This window comes from Octopus sinensis, linkage group LG25, assembly GCF_006345805.1.
Source record: "Octopus sinensis linkage group LG25, ASM634580v1, whole genome shotgun sequence".
Taxonomy (NCBI): domain Eukaryota; kingdom Metazoa; phylum Mollusca; class Cephalopoda; order Octopoda; family Octopodidae; genus Octopus; species Octopus sinensis.
The window spans coordinates 16,669,253-16,692,280 of record NC_043021.1 but is presented as its reverse complement, the minus strand read 5'-3'; the positions used below and the strand labels follow the sequence as shown (position 1 = coordinate 16,692,280).

The 23,028-nt window shown below is 40.3% G+C and overlaps 1 long non-coding RNA gene across 1 annotated transcript in view; it reads right to left on the bottom strand.

Annotated features, from left to right (window-relative positions):
* Positions 1–127: 127 nt before the first annotated feature.
* The window catches only part of LOC118767903, a 54,919-nt gene continuing 32,018 nt past the window's right edge, over positions 128–23,028 (bottom strand). The window contains exon 2 of the long non-coding RNA XR_005003814.1: positions 128–452. This is a non-coding gene — a long non-coding RNA (uncharacterized LOC118767903). The remainder of the gene's footprint in view (positions 453–23,028) is intronic.

The following is a 23,028-nucleotide window of genomic DNA, read 5'->3' as shown; positions in this document are numbered from 1 at the left end:
GAGATGAAACAGAGACTTTTTGATATGGCTTCAGAAAATAAAAACAACAAAAAAAAAAACTTGAATGTTTTTTGCATAAGATAGCCAAAATAATGAAAAAAATGCTGATTTCAGTGTTTGGATTTCTTTTCTTTTTTTTAATTTTTGATTACAATATCTATCACTTTCTTTTTTTTTTTGTGTGTGTGTGTGTGTTTTTATTTCTCTCCCTTTTTATTTTTGTTTTTAATTCTTTAGATAAAAGTGAATGCGTTCTTGGAATTTGAAGATGATTTTTCTGGAATATGTTGCAGCACTTTCTTCTTTGGTTCAAAGAAAAAAAATTTAATTCCTTTACAACTTCAGGTCTTGTGATCAAGTATTGGTGGGTATTTTTCCTGTTCTTTACTTCAATCTATATTTCTTCAGTAAAATACCTATTTCTGCTCTTGTTTTGAACCAAAATAGATTTCCTGCAAAAGATTAAAAAAAAAAGAAAAAGAAATAAACAAAAAAATAAAATAAAACCATGAATTTATTTCCACACACATTATTAACAGGGTATAGAAAGCATAAATAATATTTTTTGCTCTGTAAAATATAATTGTTTTGGCAAACAACAGCCAGGATTACATAATGGTTCAGACATTAACCAATAGCACATGCAGCGTAGAGTACAGAGGTTGGGGACCACACCTTCCCAAGTGGGGGGGGGGGACTCTGAAAAGGGTCTCAGGGAGTAGCATCCCTGCCTTCCTGAGCTAGCTTCTCACCACATTTCTTTAAAATTGTGGTATCAGAACCACTCATGTCTAGAAACTGAGGTTGGGAGTAAACAAGGGTATGCTCTCTGTAGAAAATCCAGCCCCAAAAAAGCCTCATGATAGCAAAGGAGAATGGGCACCAGCGAGTCCAAAGGCTGGGGTGGGCTGTAGCTGCCTACTTCGGTTGCTATAGCATTGAGGTAGATCCGGCCACCCCCATTAACGGAGACAAAACCCAGATTTAAAACACTGGATGATGATGATATATATATATATGTATATATATATATATATATATATATATATATATATGAAGGTCTTTTCAGGTGCTGGTGCCACTACTGCATAAATGCACCTGTGCCGGTGGAACATAAAAAGCACCCAGCACACTCTGTTAAGTGGTTCACATTAGGAAGGGCATTGAGCCATAGAAACCATGCCTCAACAGACAGCTGGAGTCTGGCTGTCAAACTGATCACGATTGTGTATGTTCCACAGAGTGTAAGCATCTTGAGAGAAAAGTTGGTCATAAGAGGCATCAGATGTGCTGTGCAAGAGAGACAACTGCACTGGTATGGTCATGTGATGTGTATGGATGAGGATAATTGTGTAAAGAAATACTGATCTCTAACTGTGGAAGGAACCTGTGATAGAGGTAGATCCAGGAAGACATGGGGCGAGGTGCTGAAGCATGATCTTTGAACCTTGGGCTTCATAGAAGCAATGACTAATGACCGAGGCCTAAACATGCTCTATCCAACCGGACGCTGGTCAACATCTATCTCTTCTCTTGCTATTTCTCTTTTCATATTCATTCAGGATTTCTTCCAGGCATTACCCAACTTCCCCGTTTGTTTGGCCGAAAGGCCCTAAGTATTCCGTCTTCATTAATTGTTTCAAATTACACTTGTTTACTTTCGTTATGTCCACCCTGTACTGTTTGCTTGCTCAAGCCTTAATTCTCTGCAAATTTTGCGGGTTCTGCCAATATGCGAAGATCTCAGTCTTATCATTAAAGACATGAAACTGTACTGGTATTTCCATCGATAACTGATGAAGAATTAGGGTTTTTTAGTATTTGATGTATTTTTCACTTATATGAAAGAAAGCAGTAAGAAAAAAGGAGGAAGAAAGAGAGAAAGGTCTCTTTTTACTTTTTAGTCTGTGAGATGGCCTTTTAGGGATTGTCTGTGGTTAGTAGTTTTTTTTTTTACAGGTGGCTGATCTTAATGACATTTCAAGCAAGATGTCAATTTTGGTTTTTAAAGAGAGAAAGAAAAAAACAGGAAAAAGGAGGGAAGAGAGAGAGAAAGAGGGAAAGAGAGTGAAACCCAAGGTTCAAAGATCATGCTTCAGCACCACGCCCCATGTCTTCCCGAATCTACCTCTATCACAGGTTCCTTCCACAGTTAGAGATCAGTATTTCTTTACTGTGAGACTTCTTTTCAATTGATGTGGCCATCCTGTTGAAGTTTAATTACAATTGCAGATGTAAACTTTGATTTAGTCATTGTTTTAGAAAACATCTCTCTCTTACTATAAACATATTAGTATGTTTGTAAATATACACATATATACACACAATACACCCAACATGTAATATTACTTTATATATATACTTTATCTCTCTATATATAATGTCTGTCTGTGTGTGTGTCCTTTATACAAATCCACAATTTTTCAGTTAGAGGGCTGACCCCTTCTATGGTCATTCCACATCTTTACATTTCCCCAGTCACCCCACAAAACGAAGCGCGCCACAAAACCATTAAAAAAATCAATAGAAGTGACTTTTTTGTGAATTTTCTATCCAAAACTCAATCAAAATGCCTGAAACTTGATACGCCAATTGAATGCCAGCTAGCTGTATGTGATTGGTTGGAGATATGGACAGTATGTATAAAAATCTTGCCAAAACAGTCACAGAAGTCCAGTGCAGGCTTCTTTCTGGCTGGCTCCTGTCAAACTGTCCCACCCTGCCAGCATGGAAGGTGGATGTTAAATGACGATGATGATGATGAAATTATATAGGTATTATGTGTATATCATACAGAGACCTTTGGCAATATGCTGTGCTTAAGAAGGAGACCCATCAAGCCAAGTGAAATGTTAGTCATGGCAGATACTGGTGTCACACAGCTGGCACCCATGCTGGTGGCACACAAAAGCACCCATTACACTCTCGGAGTGGTTGGCGTTAGGAAGGGCATCCAGCCATAAAAACCATGCCAAATCAGACTGGAGTCTGGTGCAGCCTTTCAGTTTACCAGCCCTGGTCAAACTGTCCGACCCATGCCAGCATGGACAACAGACGTTTGATGATGATGATGATGATGAGTACATCTATTTACAGTACAAAAAAAACTATCAATTTCTTTTTCAGATTACTTCATACTGACATAAATCCTGTTGATACGATATCCTGTTACTGCCATCCACTTTTTATAAATAGGATAAAGATCTTTGCCGAGTCATACAGACTCATAGGGCCAGTTTCCTGAGGTTTGTGGTGCATTTATTACCCCTGGATGGAACACTAGTCCATTTCAGAATTACCCATTTCTGTCAGCTGAGTGGACTGGAGCAATGTGAAATAAAGTGTTTTGCTCAAAAACCACAATGCATCACCTGTCCCAGGAATTGAAACCATAATCTTAAGATCTGAATCCAAAACCCTAACCACTAAGCCACGTGCCTATACCAACCTTTTATATGGAAGCATACAAAATACATAACACAGAATGCAAACACTTTCATAGTACTTTTGTTTGAATATTTTCATTATTAACCGATTCCCAGTTGAAGAAGACATGTCAGTTATGATGCAAGAGCTCTTAGTAAAAAAAATGAATATCACTAGAGATATTTTTACAATTCTAAAAGCCATAGGGATTCTTGATTTCTCAGAAGGAACGAATATTCTCCAGTGGAAGAACACTGACAACTATGAAGCTATTTATTTTTGCAGACATTACTGCAAACAACAGAGAGAAATTCAAGTTACTAAAGCTAAAACAAATGGAAATAAATAAATTTGCAAATATGGTCAATCTATAGGCACAGGTGTGGCTGTGTGGCAGGGAGGAGTTGGCTTCCGAAATACAAGGTGCCAGATTCAGTCCAACTCAGGGGACAGAGCATGTTTAAGAGGGGGGGATAGAGCATTTTAGGAGGGGGGATAGAGTATGTTTAGGAGGGGGGATAGAGCATGTTTAGGAGGGGCGATAGAGCGTGTTTAGGAGGGGGGGGGTAGAGCATGTTTAGGAGGGGGGGTAGAGCATGTTTAGGAGGGAGGATAGAGCATGTTTAGGAGGGGGGATAGAGCATGTTTAGGAGGGGGGGATAGAGCATGTTTAAGAGGGGGGCAATAGAGCATGTTTAGGAGGGGGGATAGAGCATGTTTAGGAGGGGGCGATAGAGCATGTTTAGGAGGGGGGATAGAGCATGTTTAGGAGGGAGGATAGAGCATGTTTAGGAGGGAGGATAGAGCATGTTTAGGAGGGGGGATAGAGCATGTTTAGGAGGGGGGATAGAGCATGTTTAGGAAGGGGGATAGAGCATGTTTAGGAGGGAGGATAGAGCATGTTTAGGAGGGAGGATAGAGCATGTTTAGGAAGGGGGATAGAGCATGTTTAGGAGGGGAGATAGAGCATGTTTAGGAGGGGGGATAGAGCATGTTTAGGAGGGGGGATAGAGCATGTTCAGGAAGGGGGATAGAGCATGTTTAGGAGGGGAGATAGAGCATGTTTAGGAGGGGAGATAGAGCATGTTTAGGAGGGGGGATAGAGCATGTTTAGGAGGGGGGATAGAGCATGTTTAGAAAGGGGGTAGAGCATTTTTAGGAGGGGGGATAGAGCATGTTTAGGAAGGGGGATAGAGCATGTTTAGGAGGGGGGATATAGCATGTTTAGGAGGGGGGATATAGCATGTTTAGGAGGGGGGATAGAGCATGTTTAGGAGGGGCGATAGAGCATGTTTAAGAGGGGGGGCAATAGAGCATGTTTAGGAGGGAGGATAGAGCATTTTGGGAGGGGGGATAGAGTATGTTTAGGAGGGGGGATAAAGCATGTTTAGGAAGGGGGATAGAGCATGTTTAGGAAGGGGGATAGAGCATGTTTAGGAGGGAGGATAGAGCATGTTTAGGAGGGGGGGTAGAGCATGTTTAGGAGGGAGGATAGAGCATGTTTAGGAAGGGGGATAGAGCATGTTTAGGAGGGGAGATAGAGCATGTTTAGGAGGGGGGATAGAGCATGTTCAGGAAGGGGGATAGAGCATGTTTAGGAGGGGAGATAGAGCATGTTTAGGAGGGGAGATAGAGCATGTTTAGGAGGGGAGATAGAGCATGTTTAGGAGGGGGGATAGAGCATGTTTAGGAGGGGGGATAGAGTATGTTTAGGAGGGGGGGTAGAGCATTTTTAGGAGGGGGGATAGAGCATGTTTAGGAAGGGGGATAGAGCATGTTTAGGAGGGGGGATATAGCATGTTTAGGAGGGGGGATATAGCATGTTTAGGAGGGGGGATAGAGCATGTTTAGGAGGGGCGATAGAGCATGTTTAAGAGGGGGGCAATAGAGCATGTTTAGGAGGGAGGATAGAGCATTTTGGGAGGGGGGGATAGAGTATGTTTAGGAGGGGGGATAAAGCATGTTTAGGAGGGGGGCATATAGCATGTTTAGGAGAGGGAATAGAGCATATTTAGGAGGGAATAGAGCATATTTAGAGCATGTTTAGGAGGAAGTGAATGAAGGTGGGTTTGCAAGTGGATGGAAACAACTTGAAATATCTGGGATGAAATAAGATAGCAAATCTTACATGTTTAACACTGATACATGCACACACACACACACATTTTACATACAATAAACTCTAATAAACAAGCTCCTATCATCTCAAACTGGCACCAGATCATGAAGAAGTTCAGTTTTGCAACTCTACAAGTGATTGTTTTACTTATTTACTTACTTTTTTTTTTTTTTCCTTAGTTGAGATTCCATACCATTTTCTACTTACAGAAATAACAAACATTGAAGAGTCGGGGCAAAGACAATTATTTGGATTATTACCAAGAAGAGAAAAAAGAAAGAAGGAAAACAACAAAGCTTATGGTAAGTAAACATTTTTGAGGTTTCATTTACACCAACCAACCAATGTTTGTTTTCATTCCTTCTTTTTTCTTTCTTTCCTTCTTGCCTTTTATCCAAACTGCTGTGAGAAGACATCATCTTCAACCTAGAAAATACCACATCAATGCTGAGGCAGGGTTGTGCCAGCCGCAAAGCAAGCAGCCTGATATGATGTACGACTTGGTCTGGCAAAACATTGAGAAACATTTTTCTAACGGATGAAACGAGTAACTTTATCTGTCTCTAACATCATTCGCAGTACGTCGTCGGACAAAGGAAGAAGAGAATCAAAGGATGTATTTCCTTGAAGGATTTCCAAACAAGAGAAGAAACGAAAGAAAGAAAAGATGAAAAAAAAAAAAAATTGGAAAAGCTTTATCGTTAAAGATGTTTGTAAATAAATAATACTGCCTTCACGGATACAAGTGAAATTTGAGGAAAATCTCTGAAAGCATCTGCTTCATATATAAATAACGTAGCAACCATATTACGTCTTAAGTTGAGAGTAGGAGGAAGAGTCGTTAACATGTTGGTGGTGTTTTATTTCATCTTGGCCCTGGTTGAGTAGACCAATTATTGAAGACACCATCCGAACATGGCCGATGCCAGCGCCGCCTTGGCTGGCTTCCATGCCGGTGGCACATTAAAAGCACCAACCGATCGTGGTCGATGCCAGACCCCACCCCCTGGTACCTGTGCAGGTGGCACGTAAAAAGCACCCACTACACTCGCGGAGTGGTTGGCGTTAGGAAGGGCATCCAGCTGTAGAAACACTGCCAGATCAGACTGGAGCCTGGTGCAGCCCTGGCTTCCCAGACTCCGGTCGAACCGTCCAACCCGTGCTAGCGCGGAAAACGGACGTTAAACGATGATGATGATGATTCTAACTATGACCATCCAGTCCAATCTTTTTTAAACACGATTTCAAGTTATGATATCCCACATGTCCTGTTATTGGTTTCAAATTTGGGCACAAGGCCAGCAATTTCAGGGGACTCGGGTAAATTGATTAATTCAACCCCAGTGCTCAACTGGTACTCATTTTATCGGCCCCACATTCTAACTATGACCATCCAGTCCAATCTTTTTTAAACACAGTTTATTTTAGGTTATAATATCCTACAAGTCCTCTAGTTATCAGTTTCAAATTTGGGCACAAGGCCAGAAATTTCAGGGGACACGGGTAAGTTGATTAATTCAACCCCGGTGCACAATTGGTACTTATTTTGTTGGGCCTGAAAGTTTGAAAGGCAAAGTCGACCTCAGTGGAATTTGAACTCAGAACGTAAAGACGAACAAAATGCCACTAAACATTTGGCCCAGCATGCTAACGATCCTGCCAGCTTGCCACTTCATGTCCTCCTTCTATTAAAGATTTGAGAAAGATTTAGCTGCTATTACTAGCAAGTACATTGAGCTACCACACAGAAGCACCCCCATCAGCAGGAGCTGATATCATGTTAGCCTATCAGCTGATGACTTTACAGTTTATATCCACTGAGATGCAGGTGTAGTCATGCAGTTGAGAAGTTTGCTTCTCAACCACATGATTTTAGGTTCAGTTCCACTGTATGGCACCTCAGGCAAGAGTCCTTCACTACAGCCTCGGGCCAACCAAAGCCTTGTGAGTGGATTTGGTAGAGAGAAACTGAAAGAAGCCAATCATGTGTGTGTATATATGTGTGTATATATATATATATATATATATATATATATATATATATATATTCTTTTATTGTTTTACTTGTTTCAGTCATTTGTGGCCATGCTGGAGCACTGCCTTTAAGGGTTTTTTTAGTCGTAGAAATCGACCCCAGGACTTATTCTTTGTAAACTTAGTACTTATTCTATTGGTCTCCTTTGCTGAACTGCTAAGTTGTGTGTGTGTGTGTGTGTGTGTCCTTGTGTCTATTTGTCCCTCCACCACCACCACCACCAACACTTGAAAACTGGTGTTGATGTGTTTACATCCCCAAAACTTAGCAGTCTGGCAAAAAAGGGGCCAATAGAATAAGTACCAGGCATAAAAAAAAAAAATTCATACCGGGGTCAATTTGTTCAACTAAAATTTTTCAAAGCTGTGCCCCAGCATGGCCACAATCTAATGATTGAAACAAGTAAAAGACAAAAGATATATTATTCCTATCCATTCCTATGCTGATAGAATGATGTAGGTTAACCATACTCTTACTCTTTTACTTGTTTCAGTCATTTGACTGCGGCCATGCTGGAGCACCGCCTTTAGTTGAGCAAATCGACCCCGGGACTTATTCTTTGTAAGCCCAGTACTTATTCTATCGGTCTCTTTTGCCGAACCGCTAAGTGATAGGGACGTAAACACACCAGCATCAGTTGTCAAGCAATGCTAGGGGGACAAACACACAAACACACACACATACACATATATATATATACATATATACGATAGGCTTCTTTCAGTTTCTGTCTACCAAATCCACTCACAAGGCATTGGTCGGCCCGGGGCTATAGCAGAAGACACTTGCCCAAGATACCACGCAGTGGGACTGAACCCGGAACCATGTGGTTGGTTAGCAAGCTACTTACCACACAGCCACTCCTGCGCCTAACCATGTTTGCAAATTTGTTTATTTCCACTTGTTTTTAGCTTCAGTAATTTGAAGTTTCTTCTATTGCTTGGTACAAGCCCTGTGAAGTGCCCTGTCACTGTTATTTCACTATGAAGTATAGGTTTCTTCCAGCAACTCACAAATCGTTAGGATATTTAGAACTGGGGAAACCATTTGTAGCGATGTTTGTTTCTTTACTAAAAGCTTTTTCGTCATAACAGACAAGTTTTCAAGTGTGAATCTGAATCAAACTGTGGTGTTTATCTCAGCATAAAACACCACTGTCTAGTTCTTGACATGTTAAGTGGAGTCTACAATATTGCAGGAAAACACCAGCACTTGGTACTTGAGTGGTTCCTTTAGTAGAGACTACTTGGCTGCAAATGTCCAGGCCAGGTCTTCAGTTTTAGAATAATTTTTTCTTTCTTTCCATCTACTTATCCCAGAGATCTTGAAAAGTGTCGTGTGTGCTGCCTCTCTTCCTCTGGCTAAGCAACGAACACACACAACCCCTGAAGCAGTATTCACAACAATACTAAGTGTGTTTGCAAATAATATGTATATAATAGACAGCATATGATGTTAACTATTATATACATATGTGTCAAGAAGAAAAAAAGGTACAATTAGAATTTTTTTTTTGCTCATGGGAAGAGTCAAAGCTAAGATAAACCTCATACAAACAACTCTCAAAAGAACCAGTTGATAACAGGATACATAGCTAAGAGAATTGTTTTTATGAAATAGATGAAAAAAGAAAAAAAAAAGACAGAAAAGGAAAATCTTTTTGAAAAATGTTACTCAGCCCAAGATTTGACCTTGTCATAAATAAACAATATGAAAAGAAGTTAGCAAGTTTACAATGCAACAAAAGTCCTTAATCAACATTTATTTATCATATTTCCGTAACTAGCCAAACTGAAACAAGTTGAGTAAGGGAAATATCCGTGTCTGTCTCTCACTCCTCACAACTATTGTTGGTTTTTATCGCTTATCTTTTACTGGGTTCAGCCATTGGACTGTGGCCAAGCTGGGGCGCTGCCTCGAAGGGTTTAGTCAAAACAAACCGACTCTGGTATTTATTCTATCAGTTTCTTTTGCAAAATTATTAAGTTACAGTGGTAGGGAACAAACACAGATACAAAGACACACTCACACACACACACACGACAGGCTTTCTCACAGTTTCTGTCTGCAAAATTTACTCACAAGCTCAGGACTTAGTAGAAGACACTTGCCAAATACCACATAATGGGACTGAACCTGATACATACATATATAGGCGTAGGAGTGGCTGTGTGGTAAGTAGCTTGTTTACCAACCACATGGTTCTGGGTTCAGTACCACTACATGGCACCTTGAACATGTGTCTTCTACTATAGCCTCAGGCCAACCAAAGCCTTGTGAGTGGATTTGGTAGAAAGAAACTGAAAGAAGCCCGTTGTGTATGTATATATATATGTTTGTGTTTCTGTGTTTCTCCCCACCACCATCACTTGACAACCAATGTTGGTGTGTTTACATCCCTGTAACTTAGTGGTTTGGCAACAATAACTACTAGGCTTAGAAAGAATAAGTCCTGGGGTCAATATGTTCGACTAAAGGCAATGCTCCAGCATGGCCGCAGTCAAATGACTGAAACAAATAAAAGACTAAAAAACAGAAAAAACAGTGTAAAACATTGCTTGTAAATGGCAAATTTTAGATATTTTCACAAAAATATGACAAAAGTGAGAAGAATTTTACCACTCCCCTTTATTACTAATGCCACAACCAAACTGTGTAAGTGGCAACCATTTATATTTTATCTGCTCCATTTCATTGTCTGCGTGAAAATTAACACTCTTGCCTCTGTCTTATGACTAACCCAGCTGTAAAAATAAATACTTGCTCCCATGATTTATACATACAGACATGCAAAGTTTCAAAACCATTCTATGATTACGTAATAAAACTGATGTAAAACAGATTTTTAAAAAAAATTGTGTTCTATATAAATATTTAATAATTGTTACTAACATTTTGATGACGATGGTGATGGTTTCAAATTTTGGCATAAGGCCAGTAATTTTTTGTTTTGTTTTTTGGTGTGGGGATACGTAAGTCGATTATGTTGACCCCCAGTTCTAAGCTGGTACTTATTCTCATCAACCCCAAAAAGATGAAAGACAAAATCAACCATGGCAGAGTTTGAACTGAGAATGTAAAGATGGAAGAAGTGTCATTAACCATTTTGCCTGGCGTGTTAACAATTCTGAATGCGCAACCATCACAAGACTGTTGGCCACATCATCACTAGCTGCTCAATCTCGGTCAAATTTGAATATATTATACATACAGACACAATCAAGTAGTTATATCCACTGGGCAACATGCCAACCAGGGTTGTGGAGTTGGAAACAATTAAGGGGTGGCTGGAGTCAGAGTTAGTAAAACTATACTGACTCTGATTCCGACTCACAATGTCTTTATTCTTTAACCCTTTCGTTACCAAACCGCCCAAAGCCACCCGAAAAAAATTTTGGTTAATGTGACCAAACCCGCCCGAATTTACCTATTCATATTTAAATGAGAATATCAGAGCAAATCTCTTTAGTACATTTGTGAAAACACGTGATTATACTTCGTAAACAATTCATCTACAGTTTTGTACAACGATCGACGTGTAATTTTAATTCCCTGAATTTTGGGAGATTTTTTTCCACATTTTTTTCGGCATCGATTTTTCTTCAACTTTGAAAATGGATAAGAGTTTCATGTTATCAAGCATTGATTCCGAATTAGAAAATTTGTGAAACAAATACTGGGTACTGTTGTGGATTTAGTTTTTATACAGGGAAACTAATGTTAGTCAGCATGGCTTAGGGTATGATGTGGTCTGGAAGTTATTGTTTGAAGCGATCAATGCGGAAATAAATTTACGCAGATTGTAAACAAACACAAAATGGGGGTTCAAATTTCGGAAAATTTGTGAAGCAAATACTGGGTACTGCGTGGATTTAGTTTTTATACAGGGAAAATAATGTTAGTCAGCATGGCCTAGGGAACGATGTGGTCTGGAATTTATCACTTCCATACCATAACCAGGGCCGTATATTATTTTTTGACCGATTTCTTTAGTTCGGTCAAACTTACGGTGGATTCCAGTATTTCACTTTATTCCACCTTTATGATATAGTGATGTGCACAATTCTTCTTTATCAAAATTTTGTTGCATACCCATTTGAATATTAGCTGATGATTCATTTTCTATGGTGATGTTTAAACAAAATTTTAATATTTTTACCTTTTGCTCAATTTAAAATTTTAATATTTTTACCTTTTGCTCAATTTACCTGGATTTACCTGTAATTAAAGTCACTTTGAGACAAAAGTTATGCAATAGAATTGATTAAGAACCCTTTCTTTAATTATGTTCCAAATATCACATTAATATGTTGATAAGTAAAAAAGTTACAGTTATTTAACGAAACAAGCCTAGATTCATGATTATTTTAGAATTTAATTGAAACTCATGAGGGGTGTATTTTGGTCAGAAATATAGAAACGAAAGGGTTAATATAAGCCAGTTATAACATGTAGGCCGACTCAAAGTACAAGTGTATTTCATATGCTTTACGAGATGCGTAGACCATAATCATTTGATTACATAAAGAGGAGTTGGGGTCAGAGGTGCCGTACAGGAGTCGGAGTCAGAGATGCCGTACAGGAGTCGGAGTCAGAGGTGCCGTACAGGAGTCGGAGTCAGAGATGCCGTACAGGAGTCAGAGTCAGAGGTGCCGTACAGGAGTCGGAGAGTCAGAGGTGCCGTACAGGAGTCGGAGTCAGAGGTGCCGTACAGGAGTCGGAGTCAGAGATGCCGTACAGGAGTCGGAGTCAGAGATGCCGTACAGGAGTCGGAGTCAGAGATGCCGTACAGGAGTCGGAGTCAGAGATGCCGTACAGGAGTCGGAGTCAGAGATGCCGTACAGGAGTTGGAGTCAGAGGTGCCGTACAGGAGTCGGAGTCAGAGGTGCCGTACAGGAGTCGGAGTCAGAGGTGCCGTACAGAGTCGGAGTCAGAGATGCGTACAGGAGTCGGAGTCAGAGATGCCGTACAGGAGTCGGAGTCAGAGGTGCCGTACAGGAGTCGGAGTCAGAGATGCCGTACAGGAGTCGGAGTCAGAGATGCCGTACAGGAGTCGGAGTCAGAGGTGCCGTACAGGAGTCGGAGTCAGAGGTGCCGTACAGGAGTCGGAGTCAGAGATGCCGTACAGGAGTCAGAGTCAGAGGTGCCGTACAGGAGTCGGAGTCAGAGATGCCGTACAGGAGTCGGAGTCAGAGGTGCCGTACAGGAGTCAGAGTCAGAGGTGCCGTACAGGAGTCGGAGTCAGAGATGCCGTACAGGAGTCGGAGTCAGAGGTGCCGTACAGGAGTCAGAGTCAGAGGTGCTGTACAGGAGTCGGAGTCAGAGATGCCGTACAGGAGTCGGAGTCAGAGGTGCCGTACAGGAGTCGGAGTCAGAGGTGCCGTACAGGAGTCGGAGTCAGAGGTGCCGTACAGGAGTCGGAGTCAGAGGTGTCGTACAGGAGTCGGAGTCAGAGATGCCGTACAGGAGTCGGAGTCAGAGGTGCCGTACAGGAGTCGGAGTCAGAGGTGCTGTACAGGAGTCAGAGTTAGAGTCAAAGTTTTTTTGTTCTGACTTCACAACTCTGATGCCAACACTAACAAGAAATGGCATAAGCATATGCCAAACAAGGTACACGAAAATGACTGGGCCACAATCATCTGGTATATACCTCTTCAAACCAATAAAGAAATCTCAGTGAAATGGCCAGGTATTATATAAAAATGAAGGACTGAGAAGAAAACACCTGCTTACTGATGGACATTGCAATCCCTTCTGACCAAAATGTTGCCTGTAAAGAAGTGGAGAAACTGTCAAAATACAAAGATTTCGAAATAGAAATATTCAAGATTGGGAGCATGAAGGTAAAAACAATATCAGCCCAGGGTTATAGGAGAAGACACTTGCCCAAGATGCCACAGAGTGGAACTGAACCCAGAACCATGTGGTTGGGAAGCAAACTTCTTGCTACACATCCATGCCTTTTAATAAAAGGGGAGGGAGAAAGAAGAGAAAAATGTAGAAATAGAGATATTTTAGTAATATTTAGTTAGAGTAACATTTAATTGCTTTTGGCCAGCAATCCAATTTCACAAATGGAATTAGTTACCAGTACTTGAAACATTAATTATAATAAAATCAAATTAATTGATGCTGCTATTAGAATAATGTTTGTCTTAATTAGACACAAAGAGACCACCGTAAAGCCAGGAAGAGGAATATAATTGACTGAATCAACAACAGTATATGTGCATTTTATGGCTTAATTACAAGAAGGGTGGGTAGTGGCCTTCTGTCATACAAAATCTCTGGTTTAAAGTGTTCATACTGAAATTAAAACCTTTTACCCCAAAATCCTTTGTTGATCTGTTAAACATTAGGACAAAGGAGACTTATATAAAATTATGATAAAATGTTTTGAATTAAAAACGAACACTTTAAAAGAAGAGGTTGCATTTTATATACCAGGGACACAGGCATGGTCAGATAGATAAGAAGTTTTCTTTCTAATCATGTGTTTCGAGGTTTGTAGTTGTGTGGTTAAAAACTTTGCTTTCCAACCACATGGTTACTGGATCAGTTCTACTGTATGGCATCTTGGGAAGCCTCAGGCGAACTAAACCTTAGGAGTGGATTTAACAGAAGGAAATTGAAAGAAACCTATCAAATATATGCACGTTTGTAACTGACAGTGCTAAGAGCACTAGACTTGCGACACCTGAAGAAGTGCAGCAATCATCATATTTCTGATGCAGAAACTTAAAGTCCTGTATGTAAGTCGCTCTAACTGTATCCATAAAATCACCCACTACACTCTCGGAGTGGTTGGCGTTAGGAAGGGCATCCAGCTGTAGAAACACTGCCAGATCTGACTGGCCTGGTGCAGCCTTTGGGCTCCCCAGACCCCAGTTGAACCGTCCAACCCATGCTAGCATGGAAAGCGGACGTTAAATGATGATGATGATGATGATGATGATATAGTCTTGTTTCCAATGATATTGAGATCTACCACACACAATTTGTCAAACGCGCGCGTATGTCTCTCTTTGCTTTGACATCGCATCATAGATATAAATGGGTGTCACTGACATACAAGCAGTGTCATTCATCTCCAATATTCAGTGAAAACATGTCTGGCAATGGAGAAATATTACCTTGCTTAGAAACAGCACAACTTGGAGGGTATCTGGCCAGAGAAATTCTGTCTCAACAATTTCCAGCTGGCCCATGCAAGCACTGAAAAGTGGACTTTAAAATGATGATGATGATGATACTTCAAATTTTGGCATAAGACCAGTAATTTGAGGGGAAGAGGGTTAACCGATACAATCAACGTCAGTACATGAATAGCACTTTACTTTATTGACCCCTAAATGTCTGAAAGGCAAAGTCGACCTCAGCAGAATTAGAACTCAGAATGCAGAGAGCTGGAAGAAATGCCACTAAGTATTTGGTCTAACATGCTAATGATTCTGCCAGCTTGCCGCCTCAGTAATGGTAATTAATTCTTTCTAGTTTTGGCAAAAGACCAGGAATTCTGAGGAGAGGGGACAGGTTGATATCACTGACTCCAGTACATAACTGGTACTTGTGGGGTGGGGGACGGGGGTTGAGCTCAGCACACAAAGGGCCAGAAGAAAAGCTGCTAAGCATTTTGTGTGATGCACAAATGATGCTGCCAACTCAATGCCTTAATTAATGGTAATAATAATGATGATGATGATGATGATGATTTCCCCCCTTTTATTAGCCACAAGGAACTAAAACACTGAGAACAATTTACTTACGTTATGAGTAGTTTAACAATCTTTTGAATTTGTTGTTACTTAGCCCCAGATCAAGCTAACCTATGATCAAAGGACTTCCATCTGTGACCAGCTCCATCTTTTTGTATATCTAGTAGAAATCCTACCACCTTTTTTTTTTTGAAGGTGGTAGAATGTAATTTGGAGATTTTAGCAGTTATTTCCAACAGATTGAGCAACTATATAGAAATTCATTGACTCCTATTTGTAGGATTTCAGTCACAGCATATGTTGCCTAGCAGCATGGTTAAGATATAGAAGTGCAAAACCTTTTGTTTTGTTTTATTTACAACATTTCAACCATTACAAGTTGGTACAGCAAACAGTCCAGATAGCAAAATTTATACAAACAAATTCATGGGCTATAAATATAAATGACTTCTGAGAATTTGGAAAAGGGTTCTTCTTTGAAGCATAGATTGGTAGAATGTCATGAACTATGGAAATTATTCATTTTGACATCCATTTTTCTATGCTAGCATGGGTTTATCATCATCATCGTTTAGCGTCCGCTTTCCATGCTAGCATGGGTTGGATGGTTCAACTGGGGTCTGGGAAGCCAGAAGGCTGCACCAGGCCCAGTCTGATCTGGCAATGTTTCTACGGCTGGATGCCCTTCCTAACGCCAACTACTCCGTGAGTGTAGTGGGTGCTTTTACGTGCCACCAGCACGGAGGCCAGGTGAGGCTGGCAACGGCCACGATCGGATGGTGCTTTTTACGTGCCACCGGCACGAGGCTAGTCGGGGTGGCAGATACCCTTTTTAATACTAACCTTATCTGTTTTTCAAGTAAGGGGTTTTATATCTGTATGTGCATATTTCTTGTTTGTGCATTGTTTGTCTCCTATGGCAAGAAGTACTGTCTCCAAAACAGGTAGCATGTCCAGTCAGCCATGCCAAATCATTTTATTTTCATGCTGGTAGTACAAAGTACCCACCATTACAAGGTACTATTTAAGAAGAGTGGTCCCGGTGCATGCACTCGCGTGCTCGTGCATCCGCACTAGCTAGTCGTGACTAGTCAATCCTACAACGACTACCTATCCTATAACAAATGTTCATACAAATTTGGTTGAAAATTAGAAGTTATTAGATAAACGTTTGGTACCCCCCATCATAACTTAGAAGGGGTTTTTAAACAAATAGGGTGTTTTTTAAACAAAATAATTTTTTACACAAAGAAAATTTTTTTTGAAACAAAGTAAATAAAACACAAAAATACGAAGTAAATAAATTTTTTTAAACAAAGTAAATAAATTTTTTTTTCTAAACAACATTCTTCAAATAAATTTCAACCGAATTTGTATGAACACTTGTTATAGGATAGGTAGTAGTTGTAGGATCGACTAGTCACGACTAGCTAGCGCTGATGCGCGAGTACGCGCACCGGGACCACTCTTCTTAAATAGTACCCCATTACAAGTTGAATGAAGAAAAACTCATGCTGGTGAGGGATCCTTTATGCCAGTGGTTCTCAACGAGGGTCCACACAACCCTTGGAGGTCAATATAAGAGTTCATTGTTAACATTTATACACAATAAACTGGTTATGCTTCTACAATACACAAAATACCTTAACAATTATTTTAAATAATTTCCTAATATTTAATCCTTCAGCATTCAAACCAGCCATACCCAACTCAAATATTCTACCTGGTTTATGTTCAAACCAGCCAAATCTGGTCTCTGAAGCTGAAACCAGGTGGTTGGGAAGCAAATTTCTTAACACACAATTGACAACTAGCAAATCCCTTAACCCCATGCAGCATATCTGGGGCAAGAAAGCCTGGCAGGGCCCATTCCTCCCCAGGCTAAACTCATTTCTACAGCTGAGTGGACTGGAGCAATGTGAAATGAAGAGCTTTGCTCAAAAACACAATGGATCGTCAGGTCCAGGGATCAAAACTATAATTTTATAATCGTAAGTCCAACACCCTAACCACTAAGCCATGCACTTCCACTGGTGGTACCCATTTCTACAGCTGAGTGGACTGGAGCAATGTGAAATGAAGAGCTTTGCTCAAGAACACAATGGATTGTCAGGTCCAGGGATCAAAACTATAATTTTATAATCGTAAGTCCAACACCCTAACCACTAAGCCATGCACTTCCACTGGTGGTACCCATTTCTACAGCTGAGTGGACTGGAGCAATGTGAAATGAAGAGCTTTGCTCAAAAACACAATGGATTGTCAGGTCCAGGGATCAAAACTATAATTTTATAATCGTAAGTCCAACACCCTAACCACTAAGCCATGCACTTCCCTGGTGGTACCCATTTCTACAGCTGAGTGGACTGGAGCAATGTGAAATGAAGAGCTTTGCTCAAAAACACAATGGATCGTCAGGTCCAGGGTTCAAAACTATAATTTTATAATCGTAAGTCCAACACCCTAACCACTAAGCCATGCACTTCCCTGGTGGTACCCATTTCTACAGCTGAGTGGACTGGAGCAATGTGAAATGAAGAGCTTTGCTCAAAAACACAATGGATTGTCAGGTCCAGGGATCAAAACTATAATTTTATAATCGTAAGTCCAACCCCTAACCACTAAGCCATGCACTTCCACTGGTGGTACCCATTTCTACAGCTGAGTGGACTGGAGCAATGTGAAATGAAGAGCTTTGCTCAAAAACACAATGGATCGTCAGGTCCAGGGATCAAAACTATAATTTTATAATCGTAAGTCCAACACCCTAACCACTAAGCCATGCACTTCCACTGGTGGTACCCATTTCTACAGCTGAGTGGACTGGAGCAATGTGAAATGAAGAGCTTTGCTCAAAAACACAATGGATCGTCAGGTCCAGGGATCAAAACTATAATTTTATAATCGTAAGTCCAACACCCTAACCACTAAGCCATGCACTTCCACTGGTGGTACCCATTTCTACAGCTGAGTGGACTGGAGCAATGTGAAATGAAGAGCTTTGCTCAAGAACACAATGGATTGTCAGGTCCAGGGATCAAAACTATAATTTTATAATCGTAAGTCCAACACCCTAACCACTAAGCCATGCACTTCCACTGGTGGTACCCATTTCTACAGCTGAGTGGACTGGAGCAATGTGAAATGAAGAGCTTTGCTCAAGAACACAATGGATTGTCAGGTCCAGGGATCAAAACTATAATTTTATAATCGTAAGTCCAACACCCTAACCACTAAGCCATGCACTTCCACTGGTGGTACCCATTTCTACAGCTGAGTGGACTGGAGCAATGTGAAATGAAGAGCTTTGCTCAAGAACACAATGGATTGTCAGGTCCAGGGATCAAAACTATAATTTTATAATCGTAAGTCCAACACCCTAACCACTAAGCCATGCACTTCCACTGGTGGTACCCATTTCTACAGCTGAGTGGACTGGAGCAATGTGAAATGAAGAGCTTTGCTCAAGAACACAATGGATTGTCAGGTCCAGGGATCAAAACTATAATTTTATAATCGTAAGTCCAACACCCTAACCACTAAGCCATGCACTTCCACTGGTGGTACCCATTTCTACAGCTGAGTGGACTGGAGCAATGTGAAATGAAGAGCTTTGCTCAAAAACACAATGGATCGTCAGGTCCAGGGATCAAAACTATAATTTTATAATCGTAAGTCCAACACCCTAACCACTAAGCCATGCACTTCCACTGGTGGTACCCATTTCTACAGCTGAGTGGACTGGAGCAATGTGAAATGAAGAGCTTTGCTCAAAAACACAATGGATCGTCAGGTCCAGGGATCAAAACTATATTTTATAATCGTAAGTCCAACACCCTAACCACTAGCCATGCACTTCCACTGGTGGTACCCATTTCTACAGCTGAGTGGACTGGAGCAATGTGAAATGAAGAGCTTTGCTCAAGAACACAATGGATTGTCAGGTCCAGGGATCAAAACTATAATTTTATAATCGTAAGTCCAACACCCTAACCACTAAGCCATGCACTTCCACTGGTGGTACCCATTTCTACAGCTGAGTGGACTGGAGCAATGTGAAATGAAGAGCTTTGCTCAAGAACACAATGGATTGTCAGGTCCAGGGATCAAAACTATAATTTTATAATCGTAAGTCCAACACCCTAACCACTAAGCCATGCACTTCCACTGGTGGTACCCTTTCTACAGCTGAGTGGACTGGAGCAATGTGAAATGAAGAGCTTTGCTCAAGAACACAATGGATTGTCAGGTCCAGGGATCAAAACTATAATTTTATAATCGTAAGTCCAACACCCTAACCACTAAGCCATGCACTTCCACTGGTGGTACCCATTTCTACAGCTGAGTGGACTGGAGCAATGTGAAATGAAGAGCTTTGCTCAAGAACACAATGGATTGTCAGGTCCAGGGATCAAAACTATAATTTTATAATCGTAAGTCCAACACCCTAACCACTAAGCCATGCACTTCCACTGGTGGTACCCATTTCTACAGCTGAGTGGACTGGAGCAATGTGAAATGAAGAGCTTTGCTCAAGAACACAATGGATTGTCAGGTCCAGGGATCAAAACTATAATTTTATAATCGTAAGTCCAACACCCTAACCACTAAGCCATGCACTTCCACTGGTGGTACCCATTTCTACAGCTGAGTGGACTGGAGCAATGTGAAATGAAGAGCTTTGCTCAAAAACACAATGGATCGTCAGGTCCAGGGATCAAAACTATAATTTTATAATCGTAAGTCCAACACCCTAACCACTAAGCCATGCACTTCCACTGGTGGTACCCATTTCTACAGCTGAGTGGACTGGAGCAATGTGAAATGAAGAGCTTTGCTCAAAAACACAATGGATCGTCAGGTCCAGGGATCAAAACTATAATTTTATAATCGTAAGTCCAACACCCTAACCACTAAGCCATGCACTTCCACTGGTGGTACCCATTTCTACAGCTGAGTGGACTGGAGCAACATGAAGTGAAGAGTTTTGCTCAAGAGCACAATGCATCACCCGGCCCAGAAATCGAAACCACAATCTTACAATCATGAGTCCGCACCCTAACCGCTCAGCCACGTGCCTCCACCTTACCACACACAGCCACCACAATAAGCAAATCATTTGTGCAGGTTGTTCAGCAAAAGGTTGTAGAATCCTCATCTGCTGTTCACAACGGGAGAGTCCTCCTCCTCCACCATCACTACTGAAGCCCATTGCAAATAAGAGACTAGATTAGAAAACAATAGCAGTCTTGTCTGTGCTTACTTATTATACATTCCACTATTACATTTACACAATTGATTGAAATTCATTCATTATGGAATAACGATGTATTTGTTTACGGGGGGGGGGGGGGGGGGGGGAGAAACAATTCAATGTGGATATAACAATTCAAAATTTTAATTAAAACTACATATATATGTCAGCAAGTACATCAGAGTACATTATTCTCTAAGGCTGCTCTACACCATTGCTGATTACACACACAGACTAATATTTTTTATTTCTTTACCGTCCGCAGGGGGCTAAACATAGAGGGGACAAAGACAGAGAAAGGGATAAGTCAATTACATCGACCCCAGTGTGTAACTAGTGGTTATTTAATTGACACCGAAAGGATGAAAGGCAAAGTCGAACTCGGCGGAATTTGAACTCATAATGTAACGGCAAACAAAATACCTATTTTTTTACTACCCACAAGGGACTAAACACAGAGAGGACAAACAAAGACAGACAAATTGATTAACCCTTTAGTGTTTAAACCGGCCATATCCGGCCCAAATAATCTACCTATTTTCTGTTAAAACTGCCCAGATTTGGTATCTCACACCAACCTATAATGTCAATCTAAAAACAGGTGATAACATCATGGAAATCTTAAAGCTACGAAATAATGCATGATTAACTTAAAACAATATGGATGAATAAATATTATATTTGACAGAATAATCTGAATGCTAAAGGGTTAAGTTGATATAATAGACCCCAGTGCATAACTGGTACTTATTTAATCGACCCCGAAAGGATGAAAGGTGAAGTCGACCTCGACGGAATTTGAACTCAGAATGTAGCGGCAGATGAAATACTGCTAAGCATTTCGCCCGGTGTGCTAACGTTTCTGCCAACTTGCCGCCCTAATATTGAACAATGAAAATGGGAGCTCAACACTGCATTGGTGGATAAATATTCTTTATTTGGGGGTTAACAAGGCTGCCAATGGTTTCATGTAGAGAGAAATCTCTTAACAATTATCAAGCCTGCCATGGGTATTAATGTTCCTGTGTAGCAGGCTTGATAATTGTTAAGAGATTCTTCTTTACATGAAACCATTAGCAGCCTTGTTAACCCACAAATAAAGTGTGTGTGTGTGCATGCACATCTTTTGCTGGTTTCAGTCATTGGACTGCAGTAACACTGGAGCACTGTCCTGAAAAGTTTAGTCGATCAAATCTACTCCAGTGCTTATTTTAAGTCTAGTAATTATTCTATCATCCTTTTGGTCGAAATACTAAATTTCAAGGATGTAAACAAACCAGCACCAGTTGACAGGTAAGGTACACTTATTCTATGTATATAGCTTCATCCACATTCCTGTGAATTTTAGGAACAGATTTATATAACAAAAAGAAGTAGGTTCATATATAATACACACTTGAGTATAATGTTCACCCTTAATTATTGATAATGAAATCCCAGGAAAAAAATCTTTCATGTATAATATGCAAACTTATTATATTGTATGGAATTTAGTTTGGTTTATTACAATTGCTATATAAAATAGGTGTAGGAGAGCTGTGTGGTAAGTAGCTTGCTTACGAACCACATGGTTCCGGGTTCAGTCCCACTGCATGGCACCTTGGGCAAGTGTATTCTACTATAGCCTCAGGGTCAATCAAAACTTTGTGAGTAGATTTGGTAGATGGAAACTGAAATAAGCCCATCATATATATATATATATATATATATATATGTATATGTATGGTTGTGTGTATATGTCTGTGTGTCTGACCAATACCGCTTGACAACCGATGCTGGTGTGTTTACGTCCCTGTAACTTAGCGGTTCGGCAAAAGAGACCGATAGAATAAGCACTAGGCTTACAAAGAATAAGTCCTGGGGTCAATTTGCTCAACTAAAGGCGGTGCTTCAGCATGGCCACAGTCAAATGACTGAAACAAGTAAAAGAGTAAAAATATTGAACATCTGCACTTTTACCACCCTTACCAAGTACATCTGTTCTATAAAAAAAAAATGGCATCCTAAACAAAATATAAACAGGTCTGGCAGTGATTTTTTAAAACTTTAATGATGAATGCTGTCAACATGTACTTTCAGCATTCAACATGGTGGAAAGTACATGATCAGTGCTTCAGATACAATCAACGTTGTCGAATGAAAAACTATCATAAAATGGTTTTATGAAGTTAATCTCTCAGTGATTTAATCTACGGCAATAAATTGTCAGGCTTTATGAATCTTCCAAATGTAATGCTAGGTTTTAATTTAAATATTTAACCCTTCTGACACCAATATGCCTGAGACACTCACCCACCCATTCACACCGTAGTTCTATAAAACAAAAGTGGTGTAAATTAAAACCTTCCATCAAAACTTCACATTAATTTCTTCCAAACACCAGCTTAATAATAATGGCAAAATTGTTTTTATTAAATTCTTCATTGTTTTTGAAATTAATTGAAACAAAGTCAATGTATTTCAACTGAAATGTGCAGAC